The sequence below is a fragment of the Trichosurus vulpecula genome, chromosome 7, assembly GCF_011100635.1.
Source record: "Trichosurus vulpecula isolate mTriVul1 chromosome 7, mTriVul1.pri, whole genome shotgun sequence".
Lineage (NCBI taxonomy): Eukaryota > Metazoa > Chordata > Mammalia > Diprotodontia > Phalangeridae > Trichosurus > Trichosurus vulpecula.
In genome coordinates, this window is record NC_050579.1 from 84,437,951 (window position 1) to 84,457,163 (window position 19,213).

General features: G+C 38.2%; 1 protein-coding gene across 2 annotated transcripts in view; it reads right to left on the reverse strand.

The window, feature by feature from the left end:
* The window catches only part of SMOC2 (SPARC related modular calcium binding 2), a 224,389-nt gene that overhangs the window by 191,016 nt on the left and 14,160 nt on the right, over nt 1-19,213 (reverse strand). The gene's annotated exons all lie outside the window — the stretch shown is intronic.

Here is a 19,213-nt window from a genome sequence, read left to right on the forward strand (position 1 = left end):
TTGTCTTTATAAATGTCATCTGTGTTGACCAGTTAAGTCAGTAAGAAACCAAAATGTTTTGTTTGTTTTCACCACAATGTGATATAGTTTGTTTACAGGCTTGAATTCCTGTGGTGGTATAAAATACTCAATTGACTTCAGGGACTTGATTTACAGAAGGTTAAAAAACAATTTGCTTCTGTATCCAGACTTTCTCTCTTTTGTATTGCATCTATCTGCAAAACTCAACTGACAAAATCTTTATCTTTTCATAATGTAATGATTCCATTTCTAAGAACTTAGCAACAAGCCACTACTAACAATGAAAGGCTGTCACTCATTTCAAGTCTGTCTTTCTTCCTTAAGCTTTTTGGATGTTTGGCATTTGCAGCATTACAAAGCTCTCAGGAAAAGAAGGAAAGAAGCAAAGTCCTGGACATGTTCCTCATTATGCATGCTCCACAATTCGGGTGGCTATGAGTATAGACCTAAGAGGGGTGTTTCTTATCTTGGCTATAGTTGGGATTATCTCCAAATGCTGGGTTAGAGGAAGAGGAGAGTAACAGTTTAGTTCCCTCCTTCATTTACCCCTCCATCTAAGAATCCCTAGCAGAGCCCATTTTAGTGAAAAGACAGAGATGGCACTCCATCAATGACCACAAGCTCTAGACAGGTGGGAATGAGTTGGGATCCAAGAGCCATCCAGACGTCTAGTCCCAAACCTTCCACTTACTCACTGTATGACTTCAATCAAGCCTTCTTCTTCAGGTCTCAGTTTCGTTATTCTTAAAGTAAGAGAGTTGAATTAGATAATCTCTAAGGTCCCATTCAGCTCTAATCATCTGTGACTAGTTCTATGAGTGTAGGAAATTTTAAACTCAAATGAGAAATTTAGCCTAGAAATCCCAAAGGAAAATTATTGTGGTTGAGCACATAACTGCTCCAAAGGCAGATGGCTAAGTAGTCCTGTAAGATGTTCATTCCAATATTTACAGTGACATCACAGGAAATTTCTTTCCTTCAGTTTTTATGTACCCCATTTGTGTTATGTCTTTGTTTTAAGCATTTCCTTTAGTTATTAAGTATAAAACTTCTGAAAAAAACAGTTACTAGGGCAGGTTAAAAATCTTTGTTAATGGTCGTTATGTTACTGCTTAATGTTCCTCTATTAGCACCAAGAGACATCATCATCATCTAAGGTTGTTGGTAACAGTGGACATAACTTCAACTATTTCCACGCATGATATACTTGCAATAGCAACGCAAATGAACCCAGGAAAGAACTCACTCTTTCCAAAGAAGTGCTCAAGGAGCAGCTGGTGATTTGGATTCCCATCGCACTATCCACCATTCTTTAGATCAACTAAAGTGTCTTTGGGGAACGAGTACTTTTCTGATTATCATGTTTGTTGAACCGCTCTCACCAATCCTGCATCCTTCTTCCCTTCCCACACATTAGCCCTGGCTGACACTGGAATAAACACATTGCAGGTGTGTCCTTATAAGAGTTGAGTTGTGAAGTATTGGTCTCCTGGGACATACCATAGAAAGCCCAAACAATTATACTGCACTTACTAATACTCATGGAAAAATATGCTTTCTTCTTAAAATTCTCTGCAACTGGAGGAAGGAAAAGAGGAAAACTGGGAAGTTGTGTACTCGACTGCCTGTCCAGGATGAAATGTCCTAATACAGATTTAATCACATCCAATTCTCCTAATGAATCACTTATTGTATTACTTTAACTCTTCTTTGGTTTGTCGCAGCATAGAGACAATGACTTCCCCTGACTCTTGTCACTGTATTTGGTCTTTACTCCGGAGGGAGAGCTAAGCTCTCAAGTCTAACCTTGTAGGAAAAGGAAGTAGGCTATTTTCACTTGGTGCTCCAGAATTGGAAGGTTTTAGACTCCAACACTGTAGCTGAATCTAGGCAACTGGGAATCAATTAGCTCTTCAGGTTGGCTTTGGGACATTGTTGTAAAAGCAGATTCTCTTAAATTTGGTCACACAGTCTCCAGAAAGTGAGGAGGAATATTCTTCCTTCTGTATCAGAGGCAACATAGGGTGGTGGAAAAGATGATGGACCAGAAGTGAGAAGACCAGGATAGCTTGCTGTATTACCTTGAGCAACATACATAAAATCTCTGAGCCATAGTCCCTTCATTTGTAAATTAAGAGGACTTGGCTATATCTAAGTATATCTAAACTGCCTTTTTATGTGCCTATGACTGAAGTGGTTCAGGTGACTCAGAAAGAGGCTTAGGGGACCTCTTGTATCACCACATCATCCAAGGACAAGAAATACAAACAGTTGAAATAAATAAAATGGAGTTTGGAGGATTTCCATTGACTCAGACAGTTAATACCTTGGCACTCAGGGCATTCAGATTTTCTAATCTGGTGCAGACTCTATGGCCCCAAATCCCTTCCCAGGCACTTGATCCCATTTCTCTTAGCCCTGAGGATGTTGGTAACTCATGGACACCCTGATACTGCCCTTCTCCAAACTAGTCCCCTGCCTCCTTGGACCCAACCCCTGCCATAGGGTTGGCTTAGTTACTGGCATGTGTGAGACTTACCCCAGGTCTAAAATTCCTTACTCTGCTATTTGGTGGTAGCACCCTCATAAAACTAGAGTCAGAATTATAACTACAGAAAAGTACACATACACTGGTCTGCATCTTCCTTAGTGGAAGCCATTTAAACCAGAGTGAAAAGGCTTTTACATTCAAGAAAATTTGTATTGTATAGCATAAGGCAAAAAAAAACTTACTCAAAAAATTAAGGAAGCAACACCTCCTGAGACTGTGAAAGCTGGCAACTTTCCCTTTCTATGACAGAGCATGGTTCTAATAAATCTAGTTCTAATAACAGTTCTAATAGTTCTAAATAAATAAATAAAATAAAAGTTCTAATAAATCCAGCTGTCAGGATTGTGAGGGTGAGGGGTCGGGGCAAAGTTGGAGAAGGGGAGAATGATACTGGTCAGAGAGCAATGTCCACAAAGTAAGAAAATCATTTTTAAGGGATGGAGAGAAGTGAGGGAAAATAGCTTGGCATTTCTACCTATGATATTTGTACCCACAGACATTTCTAAGTATAAACACTCAGAACTCTGGCACATTATCCCACCCAACTATTCAAGAATCGGCACCATTTTCAGGATGTTTTTGGTTTCATGCTGTGAAATATTCATATCTCACATTTGTACAGTACCTTACAGTTTTTGATATTCTCCTGCCTTACACAATGTATATCCTTGGTGTCCTTTTGAATGTTTTCATGGATATAGCAGATGAAATGAAGTTAGGGCCACATTCTGTTGCTGGGGTGAATGTTTTTTTCTGTGGGGATGGAATGAGTCTTATTAATATAATTTTGAAAATGACCTGAAATCCTTCAGGATATTACTGCTACCATGTATATTAATCATAAGAACAGACTTAAGTATATGAGATTTCCAGGTTTGCCTATCCTGGACCTGTCTGGAAATATTACACTAGTTGTCTGTCAGGCAGTACTCTGGAACTATAGCTGCTGAATCTGGAAATGCTGAGATGGTGTTCATGAAAACTAAGTGGGGAAAAATCATTAATTGAATTTTCATAAAACTGAATTACGTCTAATCCAGGCAATTCATTTCTGGAAGGCCCCTACGGCAAAGCATGGTGAATGGTAATATACTCAAAGTGAGTACTTGCTAGAAATCCCTACCTCTCAAAGATTCTCACAGTCACCTGGGGAAATGAGTCATTGTTGGGGAGTTGCAAGGCCAGTCCCCCTGGAGTTATCAAAATGGAAGGGGATCCTGAATCATTTGGCAGAGGGGAGTTGGAGGAAGAATAATTCAAAGCAAAATACACTCTACATTCTAATTTTGTCAGCCCCTCTGTCCACAAGGTCAATTAACTGATGGAAGTATAATGTTTTCTCATATGGTAGCACCACCTGTATTAACATCTCAGTTTCTTATGTCCTTTTGATGTAATCTATAGGTCATTTGAGCAGACTTAACGAAAATGATTGATTTTCAGTGTTCTTATTTCTGAGTAAATCAGGAGGGGTCACATTGGCAGTAGTCATTTTAAAAGTTTCTTGGTCCTGCTAGAAATGACAAAGGCCCCTGTCTCCTCTCTTTTTACCAATTATTCAATGGGCCACAATTTCACTGGCATCGTTAACAAGAAATGGCTGGAAGTCATTTGTGAATAACCTGTGACACTAACAATAGCTACCACAATGCTGATTCACAAAAGCTATCACCATTGGAGCAGTCCCCTTAGGTCCAGCAGCTCTAACTTGCTTGATTCATGCCTTCAGTGAAGAGTACAAACTGTTTTAATTGTATTTTGGCATGCCCAATTCAGGCTTCCACTGGAGGCTGGAATGAGCGGTCTTCAGCTCTATCTACAATAAGAAGAGAAAAATCTTATTCTTCTACTTAACCTCCCAAAGTGGCTATTTTCTCAAATAATCAAGATTTATTTTATTATTGTTTATTATACATATTATATTAAAATTATATTTTCTCAAATAAGAAAGAATATTATGTAGCTGACCAAGATATAAGTCTCTTTAAAAGAGATCAGAAATTTTCTTCTAGGACTTGCTTACTGGACCCTGTTGCTAGTCAGTCAGAAGACCACCTCCATCTTGATTCTTAACTGAGTCCTCTCTTCTGCTGCTTATGCTACTTTTGCTAAATAATTTCCTCAAAAATTAAAGGTATAGTTTGAATAATTAAGCCATTGACATGGCTTTAAAATATAGAAAGTTTGAGTGTTGAAACATATGGATCTTGATGCAACTTTAGTTCAGAATACACAGTCAAACATCCTTCCTAGTAATGCCCAGAAAAATAAAAACCCCATTTACAAGATAACGTGAACTCTTTATTAACACTCTTCCAAGTACATATAATTATGTAATTTTTAAAAAATTACTAACTCTTTATTAAGTGATCTTTTCTTTTTTCACCTATAAAATCATTCCTAAAGCAGTACTTCATAAAGAATATCTTCAGTACTACCAAAGACCTATGATTTCATTGGTGTAGGAAGTATCTCCCCCACTGACACAAATCACACCCCTTCTACTCTTTATCAGATAATCTTCCTAGTGTTAAAAGGATGTCTCATACCCCTGAACCCCAACTTATGTAACTATTAAATTTGCTCTACATTTTTTTTAGATAAGAACACCTCTTTGACTGAGTTACAAAATCGATCAATCAAAGGTTTGAGGGCTCGTGTGCCTAAAGAAGCAACTCCCCTCTGCTGGTTGGATGGCAGCTATCTTCTCTTTTCATGAAGTCCTCTAGAAGTTTTTCTTTGGTGTTTGTAGCTTTCTTCGGGAGTACAAGGGTTGATGCACTTGTAGAGCCCTGGAGGTGCCTTTCCTTGGTGTGTCTCATTTGTCCTCAGCTCTTGATGCCGGCATTGTCTCACTATTGTTGTTCCACGGACACTGTTACCAATGTAGATGGGAAGTCCAAATCTTCTTACCCTTTAAAGCTCACAAGGTCATCCCTTGGATAAGGCATGAGTATGTATGGGGAAGGGGGGGCAGGAGACAGAGATTCTGTCCTCCCTTACATCCCAAGTAATCTCCCCTCAGGGGCTTGGTTTATGTTATTCCACCACTATGCCAGCCTGCCAATGGAAGCTGGACAGAGCATTTATTAAGCCCTTCCTATAAGTACTGAAGCTACAAATACAAGCAAGCAAGGGAGCTCCTGCCCTCTAAAGGGGGAAGCCAGCACATAAAGCAGAAAAGAGATGGAATGAGGAATAGGAAGCCTGATGACATGGAGATGGTCTGGAAATGGAGTGAAGTTCTGGTTCTGGGCAAGATGAGACAAAAGTTCATCTATTAGAGCTCAGAATCCCAGGGGTGGGATCCAACATTCTATTTGGGAGGCAAGGTCAGGGAGGATGATGGACAGGGAAGTTGTAGATAGGATTTGTGTAGAGGACAGAGTATTGAACCAGGAGAGGAAATGTTCTATAACGGAACAAATGTTGGCTTTAAAGTTCCAAAACCTGAAGTCAAATCCTGACACTTCTGCCTACTACCTAGGCAACCTTCAGAAGTGACTTTATGTTCCTGAGCATCAGTTCCCTTATCTGTAAAAATGAGAGGACCAGACTACAGTAGACGAACTCAACTTACAACTTTAGCATTTTATAATTCTAGGAACAGGACAAAAGGGGGAGTTGCTAGAGAGCCAGGAAAACTAGACAGGGCTCTAAAGTACAGGGTAGGAACCAGAGAGCTGAAAAACTATAGAGACTAAGGATGTAGGGAAGAAGAGAATACTTGATATTACAGTTGAATAACGTGAATCCAAGGCAGAAAGATGTTGTGCTACTTGATTATGCTCATAAAGTAACAGAGCTTGAGTTGAATTTTTAACTGAGACTTCATTTTACTAAAATTGGTAAATTCACAAAGCACATTATAGTTATTCCCTATAATCCTGGTAGTACTATATGGGGGGCATTCATAATCCCACACAAATGATTTTCTGGTAGTACATTAAGAACTAACTGTACTTGTCAAAATGAACAAACATCTGCAAGACAGTAGCTTCCTATGCTATCTGGTGTGTTTGCTTTTTTGTTAATTCACCTGATTTGATCAACTGGAACATACTTCTCCGTTACTGCCAATTAGCAAGATCCTAATGCATTATTAGATTCTTAACCATAACAAAGTTTTCATTCTACATCCAAGATGCTTCAAGCTTCATTGGAGTTTCAGAGAAATGTCTTAACTAAACAGCAAAAGAAAGCATCAGGAAATAGAAAATAGTTCCAGTATTTAAATGTAAAGCCAATAGAATGCCAAGTTATAGTTATGGGTTCTTCAAGGAAAAGAGTGATACTAATGAGAAAATCCATTTGTCCTGGGTATTCACTTATTCCATTTGGGAGTCGGATGTTTCTCACAATATTCGCATGTGTTTCATTTTAAACACCCTAGGGCAACAATGTTTAATTTGACTAACCCTTTCAGTCAAATCCTCAAAATTTTGCCTGAAGTCCAGCAGATCTTACTGAAATATGCTAGGATTTTTAACACTTTGACTCCAAATAAACCATCAGTCAGTTCTCAATACTCTTATCTCTAAGAATTCACCAAGTTCACCTTGATCAAATATTCCTACTCTTGCCAATGATTAGGCTTAATATTAAAGAAAACCCAAGTCAATGCTCACAAAATTTGACTTGTATGTTTTTAATCCAAATAATGAAAATGATGATGATGATGGTGATGATGGTGATGGTGATGATGGTGGTAGTAATTTGTAAAGCATTTTATGTAAAGCTAATGTTGACTCTTTAATACCACACTCTCAACAACATCAGCTATTCATAATAATGGGTGTAGGATAGCTATCATAAGCGGCTTTAATGTTGTTCTTATGTTTCTAAGAGGACGAATAACATTATGGGTAATGTCTTGACTTGCATGTCAACTGGATTTAAGTAAAGCAGAGTTATACAAAGTTGTCAGCCTTACTCTCTCTTTCTGAGTCATCCAAGTCCAGTGGCAGGACAAAATTCAGTATAACTAATGACGGCCCAGGATGCAGTGGGTGACCTCGGAGTCTTCTATATCTGACCAAGCTCTAAGTGCTCCACAGAGCCTGCTTCAGCTGCCCTTAGTCACCTGTGGGTTACCCTCAACCTGATTTATCCCTTCTGCCAAGAAAATTTTACCAAGGTATAGCTGCTGTCCATGCTGCAGCTTCTTGGGGCCATAGGGGAGAGCTAGATGGACATCAAAGATGGATAAGCAGCCCTGAAAAGGGCTTGGCAAGCCGTCAAGGGACTTGAATAAGAAATCATAGAAACCCTAAATCTTCACTCAATCTTGGAAATAGAATTAATTCTAGCACTGAGATTGTGGTGTGGTGAAAAGTAGAAGCTGTCACCCTGGATTCTCCTTGTGGCTTCAAACATGTAATATCAGAGGAAATAATTAAACATCCCATGCCTTGATAAAGTTAGGGGACCCATGTTTGAATCTGGCCCTCGTACTCAGTACCTGCATGAACTTGGGTCAATCTTGTCTTTCTTAGTTTTGGTTTCGTCTTCTGAAAGGAGAGAGTTGAACAATAAAAGTAGGCAATAAGAATTCACTGAGGATCTATTACATCCCAAGCACTGTGTTAGGGACAGTCCCTGCCCTGAAGGAACTTATATTCTCTTTTTAAGGTCACTTCCAGCTCTAAAATTTTATTATCTTAATATATAGGTGGGGCAGCTAGGTGGTGAAGTGGATGGAGTGCTGGGCCTGAAGTCAGGAAGGCTCATCTTCCTGCATTAAAATCTGGTCTCAGACACTTACCGGCTGTGTGACCTTGGGCAAGTCACTTAACCCTATTTGCCTCAGTTTCCTCATTGTAACATGAGCTGAAGAAGGAAATGGCAAACCACTCCAGTATCTCTGCCAAGAAAACCCCAAATGGGGTCACAAAGAGTCAGACACGAGTGAAATGATTGAACGACAACTGTATCAGTGGGATGAATCTCTCCCTGTTTTTGTATTGATTGGAATAGTGGTATGTAAAGAAAGACAATATAGGTGATGTTATCTCTAAAAGGAAACACACCACCTCTGTTTCTAGAGGAGAAATTACAATTTAATAGCATTTCTTTCACGTGTGCCCTAGTCATACAACTCAAAAGAAAAGAAAAAAAAGGTCTGTTCTGGGGCAGAAACTATACCAGTTGTATAGCTATGATATTCCTGTTACTTAGCAACTAGATAGCTGGAGGTTATCTCCTTGCAGTCATTCAAGGTACACACAGGCTACTTAAACCTGTGGGGTATCCTGTTACCCAGCCAGGTATGGTTACAAATCCCTCACCCTCTTTCAGGAGGCCTTCAATCTCATGACAAGCCCATGAAAACTTTCAAAGATATTTCACAAGCTCTCAAAGTGAAACTGCTCTAGCTTTTTATTTAAAATCTTCTGAGAAAGATACCCAACAATATCCCTTAAACCCACACCTGTGCTTGTATGTGTGAGTAGAAGGCATATGTCTGAGATTTATCATTGAAAGGGGTCTTAGAGACCATTTGTGCCTTCATTTTGCACAGATTAGAAAAAAACATAGAGGAGTAAGTGATCACAGAGGTAGCGAGAAACAGGTGAATTCGAATGCTCTATTTCCAAATACCGTGTTCTTTACACATACCACATTGGTCATACTTTTATGTCTTACTCAAGTTCAAGGTGAGGATAACTTTGGTGAATAGATTTCAATTCAGAAATGTATCATTTTTATCCACTTCAAATTCAATATGATAGCCTCTCTTTGAGGAATATTGGTCACTTAAGGCAGAGTTGTCTTATTTCTAATCAGTCAAAAACCCTCCAATTGGCTAAAAATGGCCTGAAGGAAACCTAGCAACAAGAGCATTACTGGAGACCTGTCTTACCAGAGCTGTGTTCTTTAGTTTTTCAAAAGGCTTTTATGGTTCATGGTAGTTTATGCCACCTTGGAGAGAAAATAACATCCAAGCAGACAAATCAGATCTATTAAAACCATATTAAGAAGGACAATAGGATTAGAAGAAAGAGGGGAAATATTCTATAAGAGGAAACTGTTATTAACCATGAGTCTTATATCCCATAAGCCTCTAAGCCTCCCTTTTCTTATTTGAAAAATGATATGTTTGGACTAAATAATCTCTCCTGCCCCTTTTGGCTCTGGAATCTATAAATTAATGTGGGATTCAAATTCGTAGCTTATGAGAAGCTGAGGCTGGTAAATAGCTTGAACTTGAGTGTTCCAAGCTTTGGGGGACCAGCAGGATGTTGAGATATCATAATTGCCCCAGGTTCAAAATGGAGCAGGTCAAAGATTCTGTGATGAACAGCAGTGGGATGAGCCAATGAGTGGCTGCTGCATTTCCAACCTGGATGAAATAGGGAGATCCAGTCCTTAAAAAAAAATAGTCCAAATTGAAATTTAATGTGAGATTGCCCTCAGTTTGATAACTCCTGAGTGTCCTATCTTTTTTTGGTTCACTGACCTTTTCTGTTTAAAAACAAAACAAACAAAAACCCTCTTCTCTATGTTTCTAACCCATAAGACAATCCCTTAATAATTAACAATCCCTCCAAATTATGTTTGCTTTGAAAATAAAAACAATCCATTCACCAAACCAGTTAGTACCTACTTTGCTAAGTCTTAAAGAACTTCAAGCACTTTGTGTGACTTTTAAAATCTCTCTGAATATATTTTCAGACCATTTTTCTTCCGATACCAAAGTGTATATATTTATTGTCAGATTATCTTGTCATGCTTTGTTTTCTTGATAACTTAGACTCCCATTTGATGAAATCTGCTATCATATCTTTCACATGGAGTTTATGAGTCTATGAGGAGTGGTCTTTAAATAGCTGCTACAGGCTTTTGTATGTAATCTGACCTTTGCTTTTGATTTCTCTGTAGTCTAAACCCTGTAGCATTGATTACATCCCATTCCATGTAGTGAAATAAAATAAGCAGTACAAATGCAATTTAACCTAACAATGTCTTAGCTATATAATGGGTTATGTCCATTTGAGTTACACATAAAAAAAAATGAACCCTCGCCTGTGCATTTGCAGTTAATTTTGACCCCATGTGGTAGTATTAGCAAGATAACTACAAATTCTAGGGATTTAAGCCCAAATTAAAGAAAGAGCTTTATAATGACTGTAAGTCAGCTGGTACAGTAGACTTTCAGAACATAGAATCAGGAGATCAAATCCAGCCTCAGATATTTATTTGTACCCTGTGCAAGTCACTAAACTGTCATCTGACTCAATTTCTTCATCTGTGAAATGGGGTTAACAAGAAGCACCTACCTCCTGGGGCTGTTGTAAGGATAAAATGAAATGATACTTGTAAAATGCTTTGCCAACTTTAAAGTGCTATGTAATTGTAAGCTATTATCATTAGTAGGATAAACAAGTCTCAGTGTCAGAATTTCCCTCATAAGGCTCATCTTTTCTCTCCCACCATAACAACATAAAGTCAACTTCTCCAGTCCCTGACCAGACCCATTCTAGCTTCAGGCTCCTTAGGGTCCCTTCCAATGCTGCAATTCTATGACTCGATGACTTAATTTGTGACGCTGATTTCTCTATCATCTAGAAGTCCAACAGAGTGTCACAAGTATAGCATTGAGTACAAAGCCTCCCTGCCCGCCCGCGCCTGCCAGCTAAGCACCATGCAGAGAATTGTGCGACTAATCTCACATCCGTGGCAGCAATCAGGAAGGTGTCTTGAAAAATTTGTCATTGGGCTTTGCTTTCTTTCATTCTGAAAGGTTTGTTTTAACCACATATACAAGATTAGAATCTGGCATCCTGTGTGTTTACAAATGATGTCTTCAAGGCACCCAGTAAGCAAAAGAAAGGGATTAAGTAATTGTGGCTTAAGTGACTCCTCCCAGGAGTGTTCTTTGTAGCTGAATCAGTCACGGCAAAACCAAAATCCTCCTGGCAAACCTTGGTATTTTGTTTAGCAGCATGTGGTGATAGTGGTAGGGTGGGTTTTTCTCTGTTTGTTTTGTGTTAAATATGATATTTTAAAAGGAAGAATAATATTCCCTGGAAATCACACACGTGCCTTTAGTCAAAGTCAACGGAAATAGGTATTTGTTAAGTACCTACTACACACAAAGCACTGTGTTTATTTCATAAAGCCAGGTAACAGTTAAGAAAGACAGGTATTATTTTCACTTCATAAGTGATGTAAAGTGAGGCGAGATGATGTATACTCACTCACACATACACACACACACACACACACACACACACACATGATGGAAACTATAAAAGAATCTTAAAATCAATGTTCACTCAACCTTAGAATTGAGCATTTGGAATGGAGTGTTGTGGGGTAAGGCAGGGGCCTGCATGCAGGGAGGGGAAAGAAGCAAGGCCTGAAATGTAAAGTACCAACAATAAAAATTCTGGCATATGTCTGCACATCTGTTTGTGAGCTATTCTTTTCTCTCTCTTTTTTTATGGTGATTGTTTTAGGGTCCTTCCTAGGAATATAGCCCATATTCTACAGGCATCAGAATCTGAACTTTGACCTCTGAAATTCTGATGCATTTGACAACTTAGACTTTTCCATCAATCATTTGTGCTTATTCTCTCTCCTTTCCTACTACTATCTTCTCTCTCCTTCCTAACATATCTCTCTCTCTCTCTCTCTCTCTCCACTCCTTTTTCCTCTCCCTCTCCCTCTCTCCCTCTCCTTGTTTCTTCCCTTTATACACACATCTCTATCTAGTTTCCCTCAGAAAATAACCAATAATTCAATAAATACTTAATCATCAATATCAAATGAAAAAGATGAAATCAAATGTAGATCTAGAAAATTTCCCTTCTTATTCTGATCCAACATTTGTCATCTAGAAATCTCAAAGCACTACACCAAAACTTGTCATGCTTCTTTACCATATTCCTCAGAAGCCAGTAAGAATTTTGGCAGTCTAACTAACACTATTCAGAAAATTAGCAAACGAAGACCAGTCTAGGGCTCCCACTCACTGATATTAGGGAGGGAAGGAGGAAGAAACAGACAGAGAGAGGCAGAGACAAAGACAGAAACTTAGACAGTCAGAGAACCAGAGACAGACAGACAGACAGAGAAAGAGAGAGAGAAATATTGTGGGGCCCAGCCTTTAACACTTAACCTCACAGGGGTTGTTGTAAAGATCAAATGAGACATATAGGTAAAGCACTTTGTAAACCTTGCAGCATCATAGAAATATTACTTATAATATTTAAGTGATATCTATTATTTTTAATAAGTTGTTGGTAAGGGCAATGTTACTTTAAGAAAAGTTCTCATGAGTACTTCAGTGTCCCAAGAGTTCAGGGTCCCTGTTGCCCTACCAAGGAGCATGAGTTTCCTAAATATATCAAGCATTATAGGGAAACTAGTGGAAGAGAAAGGGGTTCTAGACTGGAGATGGAAGAAGTCAAAATTCATTGACTCCACACATGTTGTTGTTGTTCAATGGTTTCAGTCATGTGTGACCCTTCATGACCCCCTTTGGCGTTTTCTTGGCAAAGATATTGGGCTCATTTGCTATTTCCTTCCCCAACAATTCCACATATACCTACTGATTTATGATGTTTCCCTTACCCTTTCCCACCTCTGTCCCCCATAAACCCATATTCTAAGCCTGATTTAAAGATAAAGTCATCCCCTGGTTTCCCTCTCCATCCCAGGGTCTATGATTACGAGCTGTGCCGCTGTGACAATCTCTTGTAGGTAACTATGAGTATGAGACCTGCTTTGTAAATTAAATGTGAATTGGCCCAAAAGCAAGTGATATTTATTCCAGTAGATGGAATAAATGTAAATCTACTGGAATAAAATGTAAATCATTCCCTATATATGCATTCCTTTCAAACTCGAACTGATCTTGTACCCCGACCCTGAGATTTACAAAAGTTGAGTTGTTTCTCTCCTCTCCTCCCCACCCCCACCCTCACCCATCTCAGTTTTACATTCCATTACAATCTCTGCTTTGGGCTGGAAGCAAAAGCACCAGCATACCTCAAAAGGCTATTTCTGTGCTGATTCCGCCAGGCTCAAAATGGCACTCTTGCAAATCTGGTGAGAAACTCTCATCTAATTCATGATTCAGGTCAGAAGTGCAAGAAGACTAAAATAAGAAGGGGGAAAGTTACTTCAGGTAAATTTTACAGGTTTTGTTTTTTTTTATACACACCCAAACTCCTCAAAAAAAGACAGGAAGTATCCACAAAAATTACCATGGAATATTCTCTCCACCACCTAGATTGGTTTATTTGTAAATATTGTACCCCTCTTAATCTGGAGGATATGAAAGCTTCCTTTGGGTGTGTGTAATTCTATTTGATGGGGGTTATTGCTAGCTTTTATGGCTGTAATGAGTCGCTTCAACTTTTAATTCACATTTTAAGTGGCATGGGCTTTATAGGTATATACTTAGGTTCATATATACCTAAATTTCTGATCTATAAAGTATACTATCAATCATGTTGTTTCCAAATGATTCCATAATAGCACAGATTTATAATATATATTCTACATATAACAGGGTCTTGATTACTTTTCTACATAATGGGATTTATATGACAAGCAATAGCTACTAGAATTTGACATAAATGTGAACTATATTTTAATATATACTTAGATATATTGAACATTAAAATTAATTAAATTTGAAAACAGAAAAAAATTCTAAAGTAGTATCAAAACCTGCCTTTAAACCAATATTGTAGATGTGTAAAAATAGCACACTGATATCAGCATGAACCCTAAGGCAAAGAGTGAAATGTGTCATTTTGTTGTGATTGTCCCACTTCTAATCTTTTCCTTGGCCCCCTTCTGCAGGTGTGTTTTTCCCCCTAAAACTCAGAGCAATAACTAACATAGGTAAGTAGGCCTTGGCCCCAGGGCAAAATTCCTGTACTTGTTGGTCCTCCACCTAAGAAGAGGAAGAGACTCTAGGTCCCTAATGGGCCAGTCCCAGTATAAAGATTAGGGAAATACAGGGTCAGCTGGAGAGATGCTGAACAGAGAGACAATGTAACTTGTGAAAAGCCAAAGGGTAAATAAATTAGGATATATGTATCCCTCAAATATGCACCTTCTTCTCCTCTGACACTGCCACCACTCTTTACCTCACACTGGTCCTTTTCAGCTGTTCACTATTGCAATGGCCCACTGGTGAGTCTGCCTGCCTCAAGTCTCCCCCTACTCCAATCTATCCTCCATTCAGCCACTGAGGTGATTTTCCTAAAATACAGGTCTGATCATCTCACCCTGATACTCCTTAAACTCCAGTGCCTCTTATTGCCTCCAGGATCAAATACAAAGTGGTCTATTTGGCATTCAAAGCCTTCCATTACTTAGCCCCCTCCTACTTTTCCAGTCTTCTTAGATCTTACTTCCCAATGCGTACTCTTCTATCCAGTGACTGGCTTCCTGGCTGCTCCACAAAAAGACAGCCCATCTCTTGGCTCCAAGTACTTACTTTCTCTGGCTGTCCCTCATGCCTGGGACACTTCCTCCTCTACCCCACCGACTTAGTTCCTTGGGTTCCTTTAATTCCCAACTAAAATTCCACCTTTACAGGAAGCCTTTCCCAACCCTTCTCAATTCTTGTGCCTTCCCTCTGTTGATTATTTCCTACTTATCCTATTTATAGTTAGTTTGAGGGCATAGATTATGTTCTGCCTCTTTTCCATATCACCAGTACTTAGCACAGTGCCTGGGCCATAGAAGGCCCATAATAAATGTTGATTGATTGGTTTTTGGAGTTGGAGTCAGAAAGAGCTGATTTCAGGTGCAAATCCTGTCTTAGATACTTAATAGCTACGTGACCCAACAATTCACTTAACTTCTTTGTCTCAATTTTCTCATTTGTAAAATGAGGATCCAATGACATAACACACATAAAGTGTTTTGTAAACCTTATAGTGTCATATAAAAATGCCAGCTGTTCTTGTTGAGTTAGGCGAGATGATTTCTTCCCAGTGATCGCCTTGTAAACAACTTTGTGTTTGGTTAGAGCTGTCAGATTTTTGTTTTCAAATCAGGCACACATGCCCAGAACTATTCGGATTGTAGGTAGAATGATTGACTTATGTAAAACTAACTTTGCAGTGGAACCTGAAAGAGTAGGAGAAACTTAAGTCTCACACACAAACACATATACACATTCACATACCCATACACACACACATACACACACACACACACACACAAACACACACAGAGATACCTACCTATTTTCATGTATGGAACTCGAATATGAAATAATGATTAATCCTGACAAAAATTGAGACAATACAATAAAATACAAGATGAACTCCAATGACATGAAGGACATCTGATCACCCCTATGGTTGGTAAATTGCATATAACTACTGTGTGGTCAGCTTTGTCTGCTTTAAAATGGTCTAAATAGACTGAGACAGAGAAGGGTCAAATCTAGGTTGCAAACAAATTAGAATATATACTAAAAGCGCTCTCCAAAAATGTTGATGAAAGATGCCCATTTCATGAAAACATTTGATGTTACAGATGAGAGGATTTCTAAGTATTGCCATTGCTATTAATGTAAACATTTTCCATTAAAGCCAGAATTCTTCTCCAAAATAAATTTGTCTTTAAAATATTAGGAGTAATGTTGCTTGTATAAGGGCACCACAATTTACAGAATAGAGTCAGTCTCATAAAAGATATTATAAAACCACAGTAAAACAATTTTTACAGCCAATGTCTCTGATAAAGACCTTGTTTCTCAAATATATAGAGAACTGAGTCAAATTTATAAGAATACAAGTCATTCCCCAATTGATGTATTGTCAAAGAATATGAACAGACAGTTTTCGGATAAGGAAATCGAAGCTATCTATAGTCATGTGAAAAAAAAGGCTCTAAATTACTATTGATTAGAGAAATGCAAATTAAAACAACTCTGAGGTACCACCTTACACCAATCAAATTGGCTAACATCACAGAAAAGGGGGGGAAAAGAAAAGATAAGGAGAAGAATGAGACCAGGAGCAGTGATTTCTTGGTATAAGGAAGACCCAGGTGAGAAAGCTCCCTCTACCAGAGCAGGCAGCAACTTCTCTTCAACTTATAGTCTTACAGAGTTTCTCAGAGTAGTAAGAGGTAAATGTCTTCTCCAAATGGATGTGTCAGAAGCAGTGCATGAAGCCAGGCTCAAGGTCAGCTCTCTACATATTCCATCACACTTCCTCTCACTGTCCAAGAAAAGAGACCTTAAAATGATTTTGTGCATACTGAATTTCACTTTTCCATTAATTTTGATTTTTAAAATGGATATATGTTTCCCTAAAGAAGTATTTAGAAACAAAATGCAATTTTAAAAAAACAGACTAAAGAATGCAAGGCATTTTTGAGAATCACATTTTTTTAAAACTTCCTCCAATCCTAGGATGGGGCAGAAGTGATGCCAAGCCCCATCCATTCTCCCCAGAAAGTTTATCCTGCTTTTTACCCCAGAGCCTTCACTCAAGCCTATGTGAACCCAGTTTTTTTCCCTGAAACATAGATACACTTTACTTTAGTCCTTTATATACTCAGGCACGCATCAATGACACCTGTGTGGTCCTTTGGTTTTTGTTTTGTTTTGTTTTGTTTTTTTCATAGAGGAAGGGTTCTTAACCATTATTATGTCACAGATCCCTCTAGTAATCTAGCAAAGCCTAACCCTTCTTCGAATGTCTTTAAATGCATAGAATAAAATAAAAAGATTACAAAGGAAGCTAATTATAGCAAATGACAGTTATCAAAATATTTTTCATATTTAAAAATTTTTAATTTAATTTTAATTAATTTAATATTTAAAGTTTTTTAAAGGACCCCAGGTTAAGAATCTCTTCAGCATCATTTAAATTAAAAAAGGAAAAGTGTTGTGCTTTTAAGAGGCTTTCCTTATTTGTTTTCTATCATTCATATTAATTTTAAAACCCAAGCAGCAAGTAGTAGCAATTGAAAAAGAGGGTAACTCATTCCTGGGGCTCTCAGAAGAAGAGCAAGAAGGTAATGTGAATCCAGACTAAAACTGAGAAGTGTCTCAGTTTTATACTAGCAGGAAATACCAACTCCCCGAAAACCCAGACCCTACCCTGAACAAGAACATATGCCCGGCCACAGAAAGCACCACTAGTCACTGAGACCTGGGGAAGTATCAGTTCCTACAAGATGTGGGGAGAGGAAGTCCCCAATCTAAAGTGAGACAATATGGTGTCTGGACTTAGAATCAAGAAAATCTGAGGTTTGAAACTTGACTGTGACCCTTACTAGTTCTGTGGCCCTAGGTAAATCATTTAACCTCTTCTTCCACTGTTAAATGGGAATTAAAAAAAATTATTTCTATTACCTACTCTACAGGATTGTAGTAAAAAAAAAAGAAAAATATGTACTTAAGATCACTTTAGTGCCATATAAATATAATCTATTATTTTCTGCTTTGGCTACATAAAAATAATGTTTCTTACATCCCAAGATGGAACTCTGAATTCATTTTTCCATAGAAATGAGGCTTTATCTCTATTTTGGCATCATATTACACTTCAGGCATATTATGTGTTAAATAGATTTTCCTGAGCTGACCTGAGAATCTAACCACAATGTATTTGTGAGAAGATATGTTTTGAGTGTCAAGCTAACTTACAATGAAACTTGTGGGATATAACCTATTATAAGTTGAGGATCCTGTATTTTGATAAAACATTTCTAAAGAAGTATAAATTTAAAAAGCTTGTCTCTCATTTAATATTGTCTTTCCAATTTTAATTCCCCCACTTCTCTGTCTTACTTATACAGAAGGGAGTATCCTGTGGTCATAAATTAGTGGATAGATTACAGAGAGTCATCAATTTTGAACTGGTACAAAGATAGCTAGTATAACCCTTTCATTTTGATGAGGAAACTGAGGCCTCAGGCAGCTGTGATTTGCCCAAGATCATCCAAGTAGTTACAGAGTCAGGATTTGAATCCAGTGTCCCTAAATCTAGAGCCAGTGCTCTTTTCTTTGTACCCACTGTCTTTCACGGGCCCCTGAGCCCCAACAGAGCTTTTTATGACCTTCTGTATAGCCTCTCTTCATTCTCAGCTAACTATACACAAACTGGAATACCCACTGATAACACATAAACTGAGATACATATTGGCGATAAGAAATAGAAGCTAACTTTAAAGAATATTTGATTTCATTAATACGGATACTCGATCCAGCAAAGTAGATCCCAACCTAAGCATGTCTGCCCTTACTGTTACTTTCGTTCATGGACTTTCATAAATCTGCCACCACAAGGTATCTACCCAACACGCTGAGAACCTTTCTTCATTCCCTGACTTTGCATATATATCAATAGTACTCTCAGGCTGACCATCGATTGTCACTCTCTATAAAACCACTCTATCTTTTTTACTGTTATACATTTTTCTGGTGTCATATTCTAAGGCAAGGCTTCTTAACCTGAAGTTGGCAACCTTATTTTTTTAGATGTTTTGATAAATGTATTTCAATATAATTGATTTCCCTTTTTTGCATTCAAAGATGGGGTCTATAGTTTTCACTCGCCAAAGGGGTTTTGACATAAACCCTCTGCTCTAGGGGATACTGTCAGCAATATACACTAGATGTATACATCGTAGAGAAACTCAAATGCTTTT